Source organism: Pinus tabuliformis, chromosome 4_2 (assembly GCF_031772625.1).
Source record: "Pinus tabuliformis cultivar Carrire ecotype Pingquan chromosome 4_2, CPIR1, whole genome shotgun sequence".
NCBI lineage: Eukaryota > Viridiplantae > Streptophyta > Pinopsida > Pinales > Pinaceae > Pinus > Pinus tabuliformis.
In genome coordinates this window covers 385,228,126-385,234,992 of record NC_142304.1, presented here as the reverse complement: position 1 = coordinate 385,234,992, position 6,867 = coordinate 385,228,126, and the positions used below count along the sequence as shown (strand labels likewise).

Sequence of the window (6,867 nt, the reverse complement as noted above, 5' to 3'; positions counted from 1 at the left end):
TACTCACCCCAAATATTGCGCAGTTTTTCCAGCTAGTCAGCTGGCTTGCTATTCACCCGAAAAACTGCGCAGTTTTCATGTGCAGTCACCAAGCTGCCCATCATCCTGTTCAGCACAAAAACTATGAAAGGATGTCAAGGAGGCCAACCTCCCAACAATTGCATAGTTTTTGCTACCAGCACTCCCGCAGCTCGTTGCCGGCTCCCTAAAAAAATTGTGCATTTTTTCCAAGAAAGCCTCCTACAGCCTGCTGCTAGCTCCCCGGAGGAATTGTGCAGTTTTTTCTACCAAGCCCCTCTACTATCTGCACTACTTCCCTCAACAAATTTCACAAATTTGCCCTCCAGCAGATCGAGATCCCGTGGACAGTCGCTTCTGATCTAGATTGTCCATCTTAGTCTCTCAGTGACTTCTTGCAATTTTCACCGGCAGTGCTCGGAGCCTGCATCCCGGCTTGAAATCTACCTTGCGCAGTCTCAAGAGCCTCATCTTCTCTCCCAGTCACCTGCATCTGAAGGCGAAAGATAATGCATCATGGTAGACTAGGAGATTTCTGGATTTGATGTTGTCTCATCATGAGTGATTGCAAATACAGGTACATGGATGAGACATGACACGACGACGAACAGGATGAACAAGGAGAGCACATGCAAGGAGATTTGTTTGCGAACGAACGAACGAAGAATGCATGCAAGGAGATTTTTTCGTGAACGAACGAACATGTGAAGTGTGCCGAAGTACAAGAGAAGGAGCGATGTGCACATGCGACATCAAGCGAACACCAAGACCATCGAAGACTCCGCACACCTTGTCATGCAGAGGTGAAGCTATGATACACCAAGAGCACATCCATCACTCAGCAGCACTGTAGCTCGACATGGACACCACCAGCAACATGAACATACTAGCACTATCATGTCAAGTCGTGTCATGACTCATCTCAGACACATCACTACTGTGGGCCATATTGTTGTAAATCAATGTAATATAAAGTGGAAGTCCAAGACACCCACATGTAATATGAAGAGTCATGTAAAGTTGAAGATTCAAATAAGTCAAATAGTCATGAGGGAATTTGAACAGTCACAAGGGCTAGTTTTACCCTTGGCTATAAATACCCCTCATTTGTACATGCAAAGGACTTTTCACCTTGGCTCCTCAAAGATTCCTTAAACAACTTTCAAGATACAGAAAGCATAGATCATATCTTGTCTCATCAAAGATTCCTTAAGAAACTTTCAAAATACAGAAAGCAAGCTATTTCAAAGGGGGATTTTGGGTATCGATCGAACAGATAGAATAGAGGCATATAACAGAACAAGATACTTACTCAGCTCCTACATATGGATATGGATCTACATATCCATCTCGATCATCTGTACCTGGACCAACAACTTCTTCCTCTTTCTCTGTCGGTTGAAGCTTCACCTGGACTAGTTGCTTCTTCGTCTTTGTTTATCGATTGAAGCTTCAAGAGAGGACACTCCCGCTGATGTTTGAATCAAACCTATTAGTATGCAAATTCCTTGGAAAGACAGGATGGGCAAACTCTCTCTGAATAACTGAGGGAGTTCAGCCATTGCTTTTGCTAGAAAAGGTTTGCATCATTTGATTATGTTCATTTATGAGCCGTGCTCAAATTTAATAGAGATTTGTCTTTCAAATGGGTGATAAAAGACGTATTTCAAATGGTTTGAGGAGACGTCTTTAAAATGAGTGGTTTGAGATTGCAGTTCTGGGAACCAAGTCAAATAATCTACCATGGAGACTCCCATTGTGTGGAGCTTCACCTACTCTTTGTCAACTTTGCTTCCCCTCTATGCCGACTGCCTTGGATCACTTCCTGGTGTCGTGTTGATCACTTCCTAGTGTCGTGCTCTTCCCAGCTGCATGGTGTTGTTTTGATCACTTCCAGTGTCGTGCTCTTCCCAGCTGCATGGTGTTGTTTTGATCACTTCCAGTGTCGTGCTCTTCCCAGCTGCATGGGTAGAAGCCAAGGTAGCAGGAGTAGCCGATCCAGAATTTTTTGGAGCAGCCATTGAAGCCAAAAGACTCCAGAATACGGTTTTTTATTTTCCCTGCTAACTTTGTTGACAAATAACTACCCCATATAAAATCATATTAGCATGCCACAACTTCATATGGCTTCATCCACGTAGTTCATGGCATGTTATGGAAAATAGAGTGGCGAGGTGAGTGGACTCATCGCATGTTGTGGAAAATTGAGCGGCGAGGCATATAAAATCATATTAGCATGCCACAACTTCATATGGCTTCATCCACATATTTCATGGCATGTTATGGAAAATAGAGTGGCGAGGCAAGTGGACTCATTGCATGTTGTGGAAAATAGAGCAGTGAGGCAAGTGTATCCATGCAGGCCCAAATGGATGAGAGGTAGTAATTTAAATGTTTGGTTCAAAATTATTTTACAAATCACTTTGCAAGGGTTTGTTGGGGTAGTATAATGTTATAATATCTGAATGGATTGCAGGTATGTTAAGAAAATGAGATGGTGTTCCTTGTACAAGCCCATTCGTTTAATGTCCATCCACAGACATTTCTGCAGAAGTGGTGTTTGTCAACTATGGTACATAAGGGGACTACACCACTCTCAGGTACATGGGATTGGATGCTAAAGGTGCCACTGTTATTGCAAAATATGGCAAAATTTTCAGAGGAGATATCATAGAGATTGTTGTCGGAGCTGGAGCAATTGGAGTGCTTGTATATTATGTTTCTCAAGACTTTGGAGGGAACATAACACAAGGATACTATCAAGATTCTAGATGGTTGCCTCCATATGGAGTTCAACGAGGTTCTATTTTTTAGGAAATTGGTATCCTCTAATGCCTGGTTGGCCTAGTGTGCATGATTTAGAACACTTGTCAGTGGATGATCCCATGACTGAACTGCCTATGATTCCATGGATTCCAATATCAACAGAGGATGCCGCAACCATAATGAAGTCGTTCAATCGCCTGGTTGCTCCTGGAGAGTGGCATGGTGCTCTGGACTTACCTACTGATCGCCTTGGTCAAGGACCAAGCATTCTCAATCTTCACTACAAGGTAAGCATGCCCACCTTTATTTAATCCAACCCTGCATCCATGGACTATTATGTATCCCCACAATCATACATCTTAGTCATCTACAATAAGGATTTTACCGAACTTCTTGCTTCAAACCCCCTAAAAAGCTAAGAACTGATTTTGGTTGAATCTAAAGACGTGATTTTAAGGTTTAATTAGATAATAATTAAAAAATTTGAAGTCATACTATGAAATATTTATAATTTCCATTTTCAAGAATATTAAAATTTGTCAAATATATATGTATCTTTCAAATTTTACATAATTTCCAAGACTTTTTCTCAAAACTTCTAACATTTAGGAGGAGCCTATTTGAATCTAATACCAGGTTGAAAAGTGGATAAAATAAGAATTAAACATAGAACTTGCTCTTACTCTATCACTGATCTATATGCCCCTTTCATCATTAACTTTAACAGTTCATCTAATTTAAAGGTGTGGATAGCTAGCGTCCTGTAACTCAAGCACAATATCAGGCTATTGTTTCATCGAGGAGCTTCCTATTTTTTCTAAGAAATGGTGTGGCTAGTTAGCTTTTTGTTACACCCAAGCATAATATTAGGCTATGGTTTTGTATAAGGGTTACTTGTTTTTCTGAAAAGTGTCTTCTGAGAAAGATTTCGGATTAGCTAGGCTGCAAAAGACATTACTATGCCCATGTGATTATGCAAAAAACCTGCTCAAGGGCGGCAAAAATTGCCCGAAATAAGAGAAAAAATTGTGAGGTTATCAACATCTCCGAAGTAAGAAGAGAATAAAATTTTCATGAGATATAAATTCCATTTACTCATGAAAAGCTTAGTTATTTGCCTCCATGAGACTGTCTTCTCCACACAGGAATTGAAGGTTAAGCCCCCTCAGTAGAACCATTAGTTTAGGACATATCTAGTGATATATGCTTCATGGCCAGTTAGACACATGGGGTTCTTACAATACATTTTATATTTGGGTGAGAAGCTATAAAATCTATACTTATTTTTCTTTAATGGGAATATTACATTCTCGTGATTTCAGATCAAATTCACACTCTACAACAGTTGTTTTTCCTCTCATGTAAAGGTTTTTACAATTAATCTGAATATTGTTTGTAGTTCTGATAAAAGGCAGAGATTCTTACATATTGATGTTTGATTGTAATTACAGTCAAAGCATACCATTGCCAAAATTCGAGATGTTTTTGGACTCATAAATGGTTCGGAGGAGCCTAACAAGTATATATCACCTTTTGGGGCTTTGATTTCATCAATTCATGTCAATTCATGGAGCGTATTTTAATGTTGAAGCGATGGTTAATATAATCTAACTCCTGATTATTTGGTGCAAGTCTTCACTATATAAATCTAGCTATTGATATAAGGAAAAATATATTTAGTGGTAAGTAGGTATGTTTTGCTGGGTAACCACCACGATGCATGGACCTTTGGTGCCAGTGACCCAAATAGCGGAACTGCAACTGTTTGAATCATTGCGAGCTTAATCCCCCTTGTTTCTAACCTATTTCTATTCGTAAATATATCCAAGTTAACCGCTCTGTGTCTTGTTCAGATATCTCAGAGACCAGGGAAGTTGCTAAAACAAGGTTGGCAGCCAAAGAAAAGTATACTACACTATGTAACTGGGATGCAGAGGAATACGCAATGGTAATAACTTGTATTTACTTTAGGAGGAGTGGAGGAATATGATGTTATGGCAATTAGTATTTCATCCCCATTGTTTTCTGGGGTACTGTCTTTGACAGTTATCTGATCTATGAATAAATATGGTAGTTTAGATTAAGATAAAGGAGATATGTGTCAAGGATTTATTTTTTTCAGCATGAAAAAAAGCTATATATTAATCATATGGATCATGTACATAATATTTCACATAAACACCAGGAGATAACCCAGTTATTCTTATGTGAATGGGTAAAATAATGGACACCACATAGAAAACCATGGATAGTCATATACAGTCTTAATGGAGGAACTGATAAATACTACATGGAAATAATAAACATATATGAAAAAAGTTATTTTGAAGTAGCTAACTTCCATTGTAAGCTGATATAAAAACCATATTGACCCATTTTGGGGATAACATATAATATTTTGTGTTTCCACCATATGTCAATTCCTGTTGCATACAAAAAAACAAAAGCTATTATACAAAAAAGGAAAAATATCATATACAGTGTGTTCCAGGAAATGTATATTCCATTGAGCCGATCCTCTTGTCCTCGGTAATAATATCCATCTGCACTTCACCGATTGGACCATGAAGACCATTTTTTGATATCTCATCAGCGATTTGATTATATTCTCTTCCAATATGGCAGATTGTGTTAAGTGTGAAGCCAAATTCACGGAGGATTCCAGATTAGATCTTTCTAGATCTCTAGGATTCTAGATCTTTCTACACCAAAATTAGTTTCTAGAATCACATGCAGGATTCTAGAACCTCCTACACCGCCAGTGGTTTCTAGATCATTTCAGATCTCCATCCGAACAACACACAAGATTCTAGATCCTTCTTCTGCCTCTATAAATTTCTAATTTCTCTGGCCAAGGAATGCAAGCCAAGGCCCAAGCCTGTAATGTAATGCAAAGTGATTTCCGTTCTCCAGTGATTGTTTTATCTATTCCGCTATTTCTGATTAAGTAATCTTGTTGTTTCTCCATTTTTCTGTGTCTGAGTATAAATCCGTTGTGTGTTATGTATGCTCTGGTCTAACAACTAGTATGAGAGCATGGTTCGAATATCCATAGTGCAAGCCGCTTAGTGCCATCGCCTTGCTCTGGCAGCGTTCATTAAAATGTTGGTTGTTACTCTTGGAGCTGTTGAAGGATCTGTCCAGGAAATAACTGAGGAACACTGGAACTAAAAGGAAGTTGCTGCAAGAAAAACAAGGTGGTGGATCTATGTTGAAACGTGTTGCTGGAGTTTGAAAAAGTGGAGATCCGTGGAGATTGGAGTTGAAACGTGGTGTTCGTAAGTTTTTTTTTACATCAAGTTTGCACGTATACGTGAAGTTTTTTCTCAAACCAACATATGTATGTGTGAAACGTGAAAAGGTTAAAAACATTATATATGTTTTTATATTTATTATGAAACACATATAATTATATGTTGGAATTTTGAAAAGTATATTTTAAAAAGGAGCAGGAATTTTGAAAATGGTATTTTGAAAGGAGGAACGTCACTATTACTAAATTTTAAAGAGTAATAATTAAAGTTTTAATTTTAAGTGGAGTTTTTGTGCGTGAATTTGATTGAAAATGGAGACAACAGTTACAGATATGGAGAAGTTGAGTGGGGCTAATTTTGCCCTGTGGAAATCACAGATGGAGGATATACTGATTTTAAAGGATCAGTATTTTCCGATTGAGGGCATAACAAAGAAACCCTCATCGATGACAAATGAAGAATGGAATAAGCTAGATAGAAAGGCGATTGCAACAATCCGCCAATATTTAGCAAAGAATGTTTATTTCAATGTGTCTGGAGAAAAGACGGCTGAAGGATTATGGAAGAAGCTCCATGATCTATATGAGAAGAACACAGCATCAAACAAAGTGTTCTTGATGAAGAAGCTTTATAATCTCAAAATGAAGGAGGGTGCTTCAGTTGTTGAGCACTTGAATGCATTTAATATTATTACTAATCAGCTTGCCTCTGTTAAAATCATTTTAGATGATGAAATTAGAGCTATTTTGCTAATGTGTTCTATGCCAGACAGCTGGGAAAATTTAATTGTAGCTATGAGCACTTCAACAACTACAGGGATTCTGAATTT

At 38.3% G+C, this 6,867-nt stretch overlaps 1 pseudogene; it reads left to right on the top strand.

The window, feature by feature from the left end:
* The first annotated feature begins 2,550 nt into the window (after positions 1 to 2,550).
* The window catches only part of LOC149169570 (putative glutamate carboxypeptidase LAMP1), a 33,020-nt pseudogene continuing 28,703 nt past the window's right edge, over positions 2,551 to 6,867 (top strand).